The 12,500-nt window shown below is 50.3% G+C and overlaps 1 long non-coding RNA gene across 2 annotated transcripts in view; it reads right to left on the bottom strand.

Annotated features, from left to right (window-relative positions):
* LOC138862986 (uncharacterized) overlaps positions 1 to 12,500 on the bottom strand; it is a 203,506-nt gene that overhangs the window by 182,127 nt on the left and 8,879 nt on the right. Inside the window, exon 1 of one of the 2 annotated variants that reach the window (XR_011398780.1) lies at positions 2,903 to 3,218. The exons of the other annotated variant lie outside the window; for it this stretch is intronic. This is a non-coding gene — a long non-coding RNA (uncharacterized lncRNA). Of the gene's footprint in view, positions 1 to 2,902; positions 3,219 to 12,500 lie in introns of those variants that run through there. 2 annotated transcript variants of the gene reach the window in all.

The following is a 12,500-nucleotide window of genomic DNA, read 5'->3' as shown; positions in this document are numbered from 1 at the left end:
GAGAAACACCGAGAGACAGAGAAAGAGAGAGAGAGAGAGAGAGAGAAACACCGAGAGAGAGAGAGAGAGAGAGAGAGAGAGAGAGAGAGAGAGAGAGAGAGAGAGAGAGAGAAGAGAGAGAAGGATAGAAGAAAGGACAAATTAAAGACGGTAAGGTCGGGAGTAATAAATACTTGAAGACGAAAGAAAGACAAAATGAATGGACAGCAAGGTAAGAAAACATAAAGGGAGGAGGTAAAGCTAAAATAAAATAAAACAAAAATAAACATGAAGAAAGGAGAAAGGACAGGAACAGGAGAAACTAAATTATGAAGAGGAATGGTCAATGGTTAAAAAGCGAAATAAATGTGCTAGACATCTAAGATCATATAACACTATAGGAAGGTATAATAAAGGGGCATGTCAGGTGATAGCTGCTATGCGTAATGAGTAATGTTGAAAGGTTGAAGATGGGTAAGGGTTGATGAGGGAAAAGGTTATGGTGGTTTAGGCAAGGGAGTTCGATCAAGTGAAGGGTATTTATGCGTCTGAGGAAGGAGAACAAGTTGTCAAGGCAGAAGCTGTGGGATTCTTTAAGGATGTCTGATATGTTGGGAGGTCGGTGAAGGGAGGATAGGTGTGGTAAAGCAGAGGTACGTGCTGTATTAAAGCGTGGACAGGACAAGAGAATGTGTGGAACTGAAAGAGGGACGTTACATAGAGGACACAGGGGCGGGTCAGTGCGTGACATTAGATAGGCGTGTGTTAGGCGAGTGTGAAGAGGAAGAGAGAGCAAACTAAGAGCATCAGTGAAATGGAAGATAAACAAAGAGGCCAAACAACCCCTAAATCAAAACAAAGGCAACAAAATGCGCAGAATAAACAGAAATAAACGATATAAACAAAACACTGACAAAAGTAACTAATTCTCTTAAACTTCCCTCAAGGTCAAATCACATCACTACACATCAAAAATATTCTACTTTTCTGTTTCTGCTTCTTGCTTTCTTCCTACTCACTCCCCCCATCTCCTTCTCCTCTCCCATACCCTCTCCCCCCCCCCCTCCTCCCCCCCTTCTCCTTCTCCTCCCTCTCCCCCCACCTCCTCCTCCTCCTCCTTCAGAATCCCAAACGCTGTTCAACACCTGTGAGAAAAAGTTGTTAGGTCCGGCCGCCAGATAAAAGCCGAGGAGATTCGACGACGAAAAGATAACAAGGTAGATAAGATTTGCTGTTTTCGGAGATTTATTAGTGGGAGGGAGGGAGGAAGGGAGGGAGGGAGGGAGGGAGGGAGGGAGGGAGGGAAGGAGGGAGAGGGAGGGGAGGGAGGGAAGGAGGGAGGGAAGGGAGGGGAGGGGGAGAGGGAGAAGGGAGGAGGGAGGGAGGGAGGGAAGGAAGGTAGTGGGAAAAGGAGGGAGGGAGGGAAGGAGGGAGGGAGGGAGGGAGGGAGGGAGGGGAGGAAGGAAGGAAGGAAGGAAGGAAGGAAGGAAGGAAGGAAGGAAGGAAGGGAAGGAAGGAAGGAAGGAAGGAAGTGCTGGGAGTGGGAGGGGGAGGGAGAGTGAGGGAGAGGGAGAGTGAGGGAGAGGGAGAGTGGAGGGAGAGGGAGAGGGAGGGAGAGAGAGAGAGAGAGAGAGAGAGAGAGAGAGAGAGAGAGAGAGAGAGAGAGAGAGAGAGAGAGAGAGAGAGAGAGAGAGAGAGAGAGAGAGAGAGAGAGAGAGAGTGGAAGGGGGGAAAGGGGAAGAGGGGTGGCCCGTGGGCACTGTTACGTCACGGTACACGGAGACGAATCGGAAGAAAGACAAAAATATGAAAGGCAATTCACCAGGGCTCTGAACGCGACCCACAAAGGAGCTGCGGTGTTATTTAGTGCAGCGGCCGCGGTGCAGGTTGAGATAGTGTGTCAACTGCCGTGCGCTCCCTCGACCCAGAGGCGCGAAGGGCGGAGGTCCTCCCTCTCTCTCTCTCTCTCTTTCGCCCCACCCAACCACCATTCTTCCCCTCCCCCTCTTCCACCCCCTCCCTCTCTTAACCCCACCACCACCCTCCAGCGAACCCTTGTCCTCCCCCCACACCCCTCACCTTCCCAGGACCCACCCCGGCCCGCCCGCTGCCCCGTGTATACCACACAGATCCCAAGGAGAGCCCTGGCCATCTCTCGCGTCCCTCCTCCGCCTTCCTCGCCTTCGGTGTCCTCGCCTCTCTTCAGAAGACACGACCACGGCCGCCCTTTAAACCCCCGCATCCTTGGAGGCCATGCCTGGCTGCTCTCGTGGCGATGGGAGGACAGTGACCACCTCTCACAGCCAGCAAGGACTCGGATGCTGGGCCGTGGCGGTGTCTGGCATCCTCCGGCGGGGAGACACACGTCCCACGTCCCCGGGGACTTTCGGCGACGTCCCACAACCCTTTCGTGGAGGATGACCGAACCGACGACGGAGTTCTCGGCTACTCGTTCTCCCCTTGCGATGCCCGAGCCCCCACCTGCGTCGGGAACGCCGAACGGCTGCAAAATCATGCTGCTCCAGAAAAGGTTCAATTGTGACAGCTGGCAACTCGACCCACGGACCCCATCTCCCTCCACTCACGACGAACATCTTTCATTTGGTCCTTTCCCGAATATGTTAGACGGGAATTTCAGCTCTCAGAAAGCCAAAATTAGCTTCCAGGCCATTGTTTACTTCTCTCTGGCTCGCAAAAAGAAGTGTGTGGGAAGAAAGAGTGAAAAATTCCCACGCTAACCCATATTTTCCCAGGACTTTCAACCCGCGCTGAATGAGGCCGCCCGCCCTGCCCTCTAGCGGATGCTTTGCTAATTTCATATCCTATTTCCTCTGATTTTACCCTTGTTACGGCCCTTTCCGCACATTTCCTACCGTCTTTCATGGCGTTACACCTCCATGTAGCCTCAATGAGTCATACTCACCCCGTCAGATGCTCCTCAGCCGAGAAAAATGCGAAATTCCCACCACGAAGTCCCGCGTTCTCACGGGAAGTTTGAAAACTTTTTGTTTACGCTCAGGTCTCGGGCAGCCTCTCACTTGATAATGTTCTCCACAAAGCTCTCCGATTCACTCACCAGCTCTTTTAGGCACACGATAGTACAAACACGACACACGCATATGATTTCCACACACGACACACCACTCGTTAGTCACTTGAACGATATATCCCGGGTTTACGGCCGTGCTGACTGACAGACACGGCAACGATGGGGCTCACTGAGTGCGTTCCATGTGTTGGGTACGGTGGGTCGGGGGGAGGAAGGGGAGGGGGAGCGGAGACGGGGATGGGGTGGGCGGGTAGGAGGGAGGGAGAGGGTCACCCGCTACTGTTGACATTCGTGCGACTCGTATTTGTGACTTTGGCGGAGTTTGTTGACTTTACGCATTATCTTACGAGAATTTGTGTTTTTTTAATTCAGTTGGACGTGGTATAATCAGAACTAAACTGACGATATGTGTAACACAATAAAATTATCCTAAGTTATGGTCTCGTCGCTCAGTTGGGCGCTGGGCATCTGCTCTGAGGTTGGGAGTGTCCCGACGCGTAAAGGGTGGCGGTGGCTTCGACTCCACCACGGCTTCTGCACGCTTCCTTCCTCAAATACAACTTCTCGTACAACCAGCTTGAGACCACTGACGAATCATTCTACAACTCAGAACAAACAGACCAATCATCAATTCAACGCCGCAACCGCCGAATCATCTCCCGCGCAGCCGAAGCCCGAGCCACCCGGGGATACCGCACACGGGCGAACACTGCCGATACCCCCAGCCGACGAGACCTCACCATTCACACCACGGTCGCCGGCATGTGCGGACAAGAGGGCGACTACACGGACGGCTACAACAACTACCCTGCAACGATCTACTTAAATGAATCATTCCCACGTAGCGACGAAGGATATTAAATTCGCTGCAAAAGGTCAACAAACAGCAGCAATCTCAGATTCATGAGAAAGTGAATCTGACACAGACGACAACGAAATCGCGGTTCAAAGGCAATGGTATCAGAAATAATATGCTCCTGGTACCCGATGCCACAACACCCCATCTCTTACGACTCGAGACACCAGCCAAAAACAGACAGACACCGAACCCGCCCCGTGCGACGCGAGGTGGAGGGACACCATACACGTACTCGAGAGGAGGTGGAGGAGGTAGAGTAGGAGGTAGAGGAGGAGGAGGAGGAGGAGGAGGAGGAGGAGGAGGAGGAGGAGGAGGAGGAGGAGGAGGAGGTGGAGGTGGAGGTGGTGGTGGAGGTGGTGGAGGTGGAGGTGGAGGTGGAGGAGGAGAAGGAGGAGGAAGAGGAAGGGTGGTAGTGGTGGGGGAGATGATGGAGGAGGAGGAGGTGGTGGCGGAGGAGGACGAGAGCGAGGTCTGCGTACCAGATGCAGACTCAACTCCTACAAGCCCATCTTCTGCATGTCGTCGCCTCTTCCTTCAGCGTCCTCTTTCATTCTTTCTTCGGATGCCCTCGCCTCTTCTTGCGCGTCCTCTCCCATCCCCTCTTCGGTGTCCTCGCCTCTGCCCTTCCCTTTGTAGTGTCCTCGCCCATTTCCCTCTCCAGTCTCCTCCCCTCCTTCTTCAGTTCCCACCCCTCCGTCTTCACCCCCCCTCTTCAGTATCCTTATCCCTTTCCTCTTCAGCATCCTTGGCTCTTCCCTCTTCGGTATCCTTACCCTTTCTCTCTTCGTTATCCTTACCCCCTTCTTCAGTATCCTTTATCCTTACCCCCTCCTTCTTCAGTATCCTTATCCCTTCCATCTTCAGTATCCTTACTCATTCCCTCTTCATTATCCTTCCCTCTTCTGTGGCGCAGCGGTTAGCGTGGTGGTCTAGCTGACCTGCGTTCAATCCCGCGCGCTTCCAGTGAATGGCAACCCCGGCCATTCCTTGCACTGATTTAGAAGCAAAATAAAACAGACAGTATGTCACAGCAAAGAATATCCATTGTAACAAATGGAATTAAAACTAAATCTTTAAATCTTTCATCTTTAATCTCCTCAGTATCCCTCTCCCTCCCCTCTTCAGTATCCTTAGGTCTTCCCTCTTCAGCGCCCTTTCCACAGTCTTCATCAAACTGATCACAGTATATACGCTTGAGTTTCCACAACACAAATAGACAGGAGAATCTAACTTCCGCACTCGTAATCTCTCTCCCCTCCCCCCTGCTCTCTCTCTCTCCCTCTCCCCCCCTCTCTCTCTCTCTCCCTCTTCCCCCCTCTCTTCTCTCCCTCTCTCTCCCTCTTCCCCCTCTCTCTCTCTCTCCCTCTTCCCCCTCTCTCTCTCTCTCTCCCTCTTCCCTCTTCTCTCCTCTCTCTCTCTCTCTCTCCCTCCCTCTCTCTCTCTCTCCCTCTTCCCCCTTCTCTCTTCCCCCTCCCTTCCCCCCCTCTCTCTCCCCCTCCCTTCCCCCTCTCTCTCTCTCTCCCTTCCCCCTCTCTCTCTCCCTCCCTTCCCCCTCTCTCTCTTTCTCCCCTCCCCCTCTCTCTCTCCTTCTCCTCTCTCTCCGTCCCCCCCTCTCTCTTCTCCCTCCCCCTCTCTCTCTCCCTCCCCCCATCTCTCTCTCTCTCTCTCTCTCTCTCTCTCTCTCTCTCTCTCTCTCTCTCTCTCTCTCTCTCTCTCTCTCTCTCTCTCTCTCTCTCTCTCTCTCCCTCTCTCCTCCCCCTCTCTCTCTCTCTCTCTCCCCCCCTCTCTTCTCTCTCTCTCTCCCTCTCCCTCCCTCTCTCTCTCTCTCTCTCCCCTCTCTCCTCCCCCTCTCTCTCTCCTCTCCTCCTATCCTATCTCTCTCTCCTCTCCTCCCTCCCTCCTCCCTCTCCTCTCTCTCTCTCTCTCTCTCTCTCTCTCTCTCTCTCTCTCTCTCTCTCTCTCTCTCTCTCTCTCTCTCTCTCTTTCTCTTTCTCTTTCTCTTTCTCTTCCTCTACCTCTCTCCCTCTCCCTTCCCCCTCCTCTCTCCTTCCCCCTCTCTCTCCTTCCCCCTCTCTCCTTCCCCTCTCTCTCCTTCCCCCTCTCTCCTTCCTTCCCCCTCTCTCTCCCTCCCCCTCTCTCCCTTTCTCTCCTCTCCCTCTCTCCCTTTCTCTCCCTCCCTCCCTCTCTCCTTTCTCTCCCTCCCCTCTCTCCCTTTCTCTCCCTCCCCCTCTTCCCTTTCTCTCCCTCCCCCTCTCTCCCTTTCTCTCCCTCCCCCTCTCTCCCTTTCTCTCTTCCCTCCCCCTCTCTCCCTTTCTTTCTCTCCCTCCCTCTCTCCGCTTCTCTCTCCTCCCCTCTCTCCCTTCTCTGCTTCCTCCCTCTCTCTCCTTTCTCCTCCCTCCCTTCTCTCCCTTTCTCTCCCTCGCCCTCTCTCCCTTTCTCTTCTCTCCCTCTCCCTTCTCTCTCCCTTTCTCTCCCTCCCCTCTCCCTTTCTCTCCCTCCCCCTCTCCCTTTGCTTCCTCTCCTCCCCTCTCTCCCTTTCTCTTCCCTCCCTCTCTCTCCCTTTCTCTCTCCTCCCCTCTCTCCCTTTCTCTCCCTCCCCCCTTCTCTCCTTTCTCTCCTCTCCCTCTTCTCCCTCTTCTCTCCCTCCTCCCTCTCTCCCTTTCTCTCCCTCCCTCTCTCCCTTTCTTCTCTCTCCCTCCCCCTCTCTCCCTTTCTCTCCCTCCCCTCTCTCTCCCTTTCTCTCCTTTTCTCTCCCCCTCTCCCTCTTTCTCTCCCTCCCTCCATCACCCCCTTCTCTTCCTTCCTTCCTTCCTTCCCCCTGTCCTCTCCTCTCTCCCTCCCTCTCCTCCCCCTCCTCTCACTCTCTCTCTCTCTCCTTTCCCTCCCCCCCTCCTCTCCTCTCTCTCTCGCTACCCCCTCGCTCCCTTTCCCTCCTCCTCCTCTCATCTTTCTCTCTCCTCCCTACCCCTCCTCCTCTCTCACTCTCTCCCTCCCTCCTCCCCTCCTCTCCTCTCTCTCTGTCTTCTCCTCCCTCCCCCTCCTCTACTCTCTCTCTCTCCCTCCCTCCCCTCCTCCTCCTCTCTCTGTCTTCTCCCCCTCCCTCCTCCTCCTCCTCTCTCTCTCTCTCTCCCTCCCTCGCCCCTCCCTCTCTCTCCTCTCTCTCTTCTCCCTCCTCCTTCTCCTCCTCTCCTCTCCCTCTCCTTCCTCTCTCTCTCTCCTCTCCTCTCCTCTCGCTCCTCTCTCCTCTCCTCTCTCTCTCTCCCTCTCCTCTCCCTCTCGTCTCCCCTCTCCTCTCTCCTCTCCTCTCCTCTCTCCTTTCCCTCTCTCCCTCTCCTCTCCCTCTCTCTCTCTCTCTCTCTCTCTCTCTCTATCTTTCTCTCTCTCTCTCTCTCTCCCTCCTCTCTCTCTCTCCTCCCCTCTCTCTCTCTCCCCCCTCCTCCTCCCTCTCTCTGTCTTCCCTCCCCCTCCCCTCCTCTACTCTCTCTCTCCCTCCCTCCCCCTCCCTCTCCCTATCTCTCTCTCTTCCTCTCCTCCCCTCCTCTCCCTCTCTCTCTTCCTCCTCTCCTCTCTCTCTCTGCTCTCTCTCTCTCTCTCTCTCTCTCTCTCTCTCTCTCTCTCTCTCTCTCTCTCTCTCTCTTCTTCTTCTTCTCTCTCTCTCTCCCTCCCTCTCTCTCTCTCTCCCTCCTCCTCCTCCTCTCCCTCTCTCTGTCTTCCCTCCCTCCCCTTCCTCTACTCTCTCTCCTCTCACTTCCCTCCCTCCCTCCTCTCCTCTCTCTGTCTTCCCCCCATCCCCCTCCTCCCTCCTCCCCTCTCTCTCCTTTCTCCCTCTTCGCCCCTCCTCTCCTCTCTTTCTCTCCCCTCCCTCCTCTCCCTCTCCTCTCTCCATCCTCTCTCTCCTCTCCCTCTCCTCTCTCTCCTCTCTCTCTCCCTCTCCTCTCTCTCTCCTCTCTCCCCCTCCCCTCTCCTCTCTCTCTATCTTCCCCCTCCTCCTCCCTCCTCTCCTCTCTCTATCTCCCTCCCTCCCTCCCCTCCTCCTCTCCTCTCTTTATCTCCCTCCCCCTCCCTCTCCCTCTCTCTCTCTCTCTCTCCCTCCCTTTCCCTCCTCCTCCTTCCTCCCCCCTCTCTCACCCTCCCCCCCCCCTCCCCCTCCCCCTTCCCTCTCTTCCTCCCTCTCTCCTCCTCTCCTTCCTCTTCTTCTCTCTCCTCCCCCACCATCCTTCCCTCCTCTTCCTCTATCTTCCTTCCCCTCCTCTCCTCCTCCCTTCCTCTCCTCCCTCTCTTCTCTCTCTTCTTCTTTCTTCCTCCTCCTCTCTCCTTCTCTCCTCTCCCTCTCTCCTCCCTCTCCTTCCCTCTCCTCTCCTCTCCCTCTCCTCTCCTCCCTCTCCTCCTTCTTCCTCCTTCCTCTTCCTCCTCTCTCCTTCCTCTCTCTCCTCTCCTTCCTCTCCTCCTCCTCTTCTCTCTTTCTCTCTCTCTCTTTCTCCCTCCTTCTCCTCTCTCCTCTCCTCTTTCTCTCCTTCCCTCCCTACCCCCTTTCACTCCCTCCCTTCCTCTTTCCTCTTCCTCGATCTCCCTCCCTCCCTCCCTTCCTTTCCTTCTCTCCCTCTCTCTATCCCTCCCTTTCCTCCTCCTCTCATCATCTCTTCTCTATCTATCTATCTCACCCCTCCCCCTCCTCTCTCTCCCTTCTTTCTTTCCTTCCTCTCTCTCTCTCCCTCTTTCTCCCTCTTTCTCCCTCCCTTCCTCCCTCTCACTTTCTCTCTCTCCATCTCCCTCCCCCCTCTCTCTCTTCCTCTTCCTTTCCTACTCATTCTCCTCCCTCCCTCCCTCCCTCCCTCTCTCTTCCTCTTCCTTTCCTTCCCCTCCTTTTCCTGTCTCCCTGTCTCCCTCCCCCCTCTCTCTGTCTCCCTCCTCCTTCTCTCTCCATCCCTCCCTCCCTCCCGATTCTTTTGTTAATGTCACCAACTATAACGTCTACCTTAATGACAAAGACCGTTAAGCCTGCATCGATGTAAGGGATGATCTTAATGCCACTCGAATCATCATGAATACATTCAATGGAATTAGACTGGAGGATATATTGGCTTAATATTGCATTCTATCATTATTGGCTGTATATATCGCCACCCGCTCTTCTTATAATATCTTTGAATACCTATCAAATGCGTTCCAGATGATTTGCCAAAAACTTTCCTCATTTTGGGCGATTTAAACGGTAGTCTACGAGACCCCAATGAAAAACTCACAATCATGAATAATAAACGGACTCGACTAACTGATAAACTGCATTACTGCAACCTCAATAACACTCTTGGATGTTATTATAACTAATAAACCCGACCTCGTTATCGTAACTGATGTCTGTCCGACCGAAACACTGATCATGAACTTATTTAGTTTGCATCAATGAAAGCAAATCTCTCTCTGTTCCCCTTCTCTCTTTCTCTCTCCCTCCCTTCCTTCACTCTATTCCTCTCTCTCTTCTTCTTCTTCTTCTTCTTCTTCTTCTTCTTCTTCTTCTTCTTCTCTTCTCTCTTCTCTCTTCTCTCTCTCTCTCTCTCTCTCTCTCTCTCTCTCACTCTCTCTCGCTCTCTCTCTTCTCTCTTCTTCTCCCTCTTCCTCCCTCTCCTCTTCCTCCCTCTCCCTCTCTCCCTCTCCCTCTCCTCCTTCCTCCCTCTCCCTCTCCCTCTCTCCTCCCTCTTCCTCTCTCCTCCTCTCCCTCTCCCTTCTTCCTCTCCTCTTCCTCTCTCTCTTTCCCCCACCACCCTCTCTTTCTTTCTCTCTCTTCCCTGCCCCCTCTCTCTCTCTCTCTCTTCCCCCTCTCTCTCTCTCTCTCCTCTGCTCTCCCCCTCTCTTCCTCCTCTCCTCTCTCTCTTCCTCCCCCCTCTCTCTCTCTTTCCCCACCTTTCTCTCTTTCTCTCCTCCCTCTCTGTCTGCCCGACCGAAATACTGACCATGAACTTATATACACTTTGCATCAATAAACCTAAGCGTGTGCCTGAATTTTAAAACCTTCCGTGATTGAAACATTGCTCCCGAGAAAGGTTTTGCAGCAGACCACGTGACCACGTTCCAGAGCAAAATATTACAATGAATAGAGATAATATAGACATGCAGCTATGCATTTTTACCATGGTCTTTAACGACTGTCTAAACGCTTGCGCTCCAAGCATCACTAAGGTATTTTGGTCGACCCTATGCACTTTGGATTAGAGACGAAATTCGTTCAAAAATGAATGTAAGAAATAATCTACAAATAAGTTGGAAAAAAGGTCAGATACATATTACTTTACAAAATTAATATGAGGAAAAAAAGAAACTTTTAAACAAGTAAAATATATGATGTTAATTTTCTTATTACAAAGAAATAGAAAGATGGCTGTGCTGTGAGGATAACTGTACCATGAAAAATCTCAAGATACAATTTTGATGACGTCAAAATTAATAATTAATTTAACCATTTTATGCCAATTGTTGGTACGAAAACTTATAAAGAAACACACGCAGTGTTAGTTAATGAAAATAGGTTGATGACCAACACGATTTATCAAAGATTCACTTACAGTCATTGCATTCTAGCTAACAATTATCATAAATTTATCTTTTATCTTTTATCAATACGGATATATCCCCTTGCTCAAAACGGGAGACGTAAATGACCCAAACAACTTCCGACCTGTATCCGTCTTGCCGTTGACAAAGATATTCGAAAAAAAATGTTGCAGAGCAACTAATGGTACATCTGCAATCCAATGCTCTTTTATCCGATACTCAACACGGTTTTCGAAAACATTTGTCCATATGAACTGCAATTAAAAATAAGTAATGAGATATACAAGAACAGAGACAACAAAAAATCAATATTATGTGATCTATCTATATGAGAGTGTGAATCACGACGTAGTCCTCCAAAAATGTTCTAAGTAGCAATTGATTCATTTCGAATTCAAAATTATCTTAAAGATAGGTTAGAGTCGGTGCGCGTCAACGGTGAAGTTTCAGACACAACAAAGGCAGATTACGGTGCTCCACAAGGATCAATATTAGGACCGGTTTTATTTTCAATGTATAGAAACGACATGTCACAACACATGAATTAGGGTATATTGGTTCAGTATGCAGATGATACTCAGGTTTTCTTAGCAGATACTATAACAAACCGAAAATTTGGTTAAAAAGGCTGAACGTAGATTATATAAGGCAAAGAAGTATTGTCTTCATCACGGTTTGCTGCTAAATGCAAAGAAGAATCAGTATATGTTTACAGGCACTACTCAATGCATAAACAGAATTTCTGATGGCATAAAGATCAAAGTTGATTGCCAAGCACACAGGCTAAAAATCGAGGCCTATACATAGATCGGCACATGTCATCCAATGCCCACAGTGATATGTATAGAAAAGTTACTGGAATATTAATGTATATGAACCGCAAAAATAACTACTTTAATGTAACTACTAGGATTCAAGTTGTTCAGGTACTGTCTTTGAGCATTGTTGATTACTGTTTAATAACATGGGGAACAACCAATGTCACTCAGGTAGAAAGGGCACACAATTCCAAAGTTTTGCAGCCCGAGTGGCAATGGAAGGGATCTGTACATATGGCCATATTAGCCCGATTATAAAAAAGTTACAGTGGTTAAAAATTAAAGAAAGAAAAATATATATGGTACGTGCATAATGGTGTATAGTATTCTGAACCGGAATTTACCGGATTGGCTTTTGACTCTCCCAGCTGTGGAAGATGGGAGTATGTCAAAACAAGACAAACCCGTAGGGGAAGGCTAGATCAGTAGCAACTCGGGGAGGTGTCATGGCGTCTGATTCTATTTTTGGGAAAAAAAATCATATTGGGTTTATTTTGATGACGTCACAAAGTTATGGATGTTTTGTGAATATGGTCATTTTGGTCTTTTCTATTTTCAAAAAGAATGGAAAATAATGATTGTAATGGTTATATTTTCACTGAACATCAAAACAGACGCCATGATACCTCCTCGAGTTGCTACTTATCTAGTCTTCCCCCTCAGGAAATTCTTGTTTAACTACTATAGCTATAACTGTCAAAAGAAATATCCACTATATAATATCTACGTTTTTTTTTTTTTTAAGTTTGATATAGTTCCATATTCAGAAAAGCAAACTTGTGCAATATCACTAAATGTCTTGATCTAAATACTCTTCATTAGATAATTGATGGGAAATGATATCTTGTATTCAATATTTCATATTATTTATTCCAATATTCCTAATTACTTGATATGTGAATACGATGTATGTTTTATATCCTATTGTGTTTGATGGAAATAAATACTTTTATTTCTCTCTCTCTCTCTCTCTCTCTCTATACCCTCCCTCCCTTCCCTCCCTCTCACCTGTCTTCCGTCCTCCTTCGTCTCTCCCTCTCACTCCCCTCCCTCCTTTCCCTTTCCTTCTTCTCCCCTCCTCCCTCTCTCTCCCTCCCTCCCTCTCACTCTCACTCTCTCCCTCTCTCTCTCTCCCTCCCGCTCTCTACCTCTCGTTCCCTCTCTCTCCAAAGAGAGCCATTAGCGATAGAAGTAATGTCCACCAAGCTCTTAAAAGTAACAGAAATGAAGTTGACCTTCAGGCAGT

Source organism: Penaeus vannamei, chromosome 10 (genome assembly GCF_042767895.1).
Source record: "Penaeus vannamei isolate JL-2024 chromosome 10, ASM4276789v1, whole genome shotgun sequence".
Lineage (NCBI taxonomy): Eukaryota > Metazoa > Arthropoda > Malacostraca > Decapoda > Penaeidae > Penaeus > Penaeus vannamei.
Note: the sequence above shows the minus strand (reverse complement) of the source record. Positions and strands in the feature narration are given on the sequence as shown.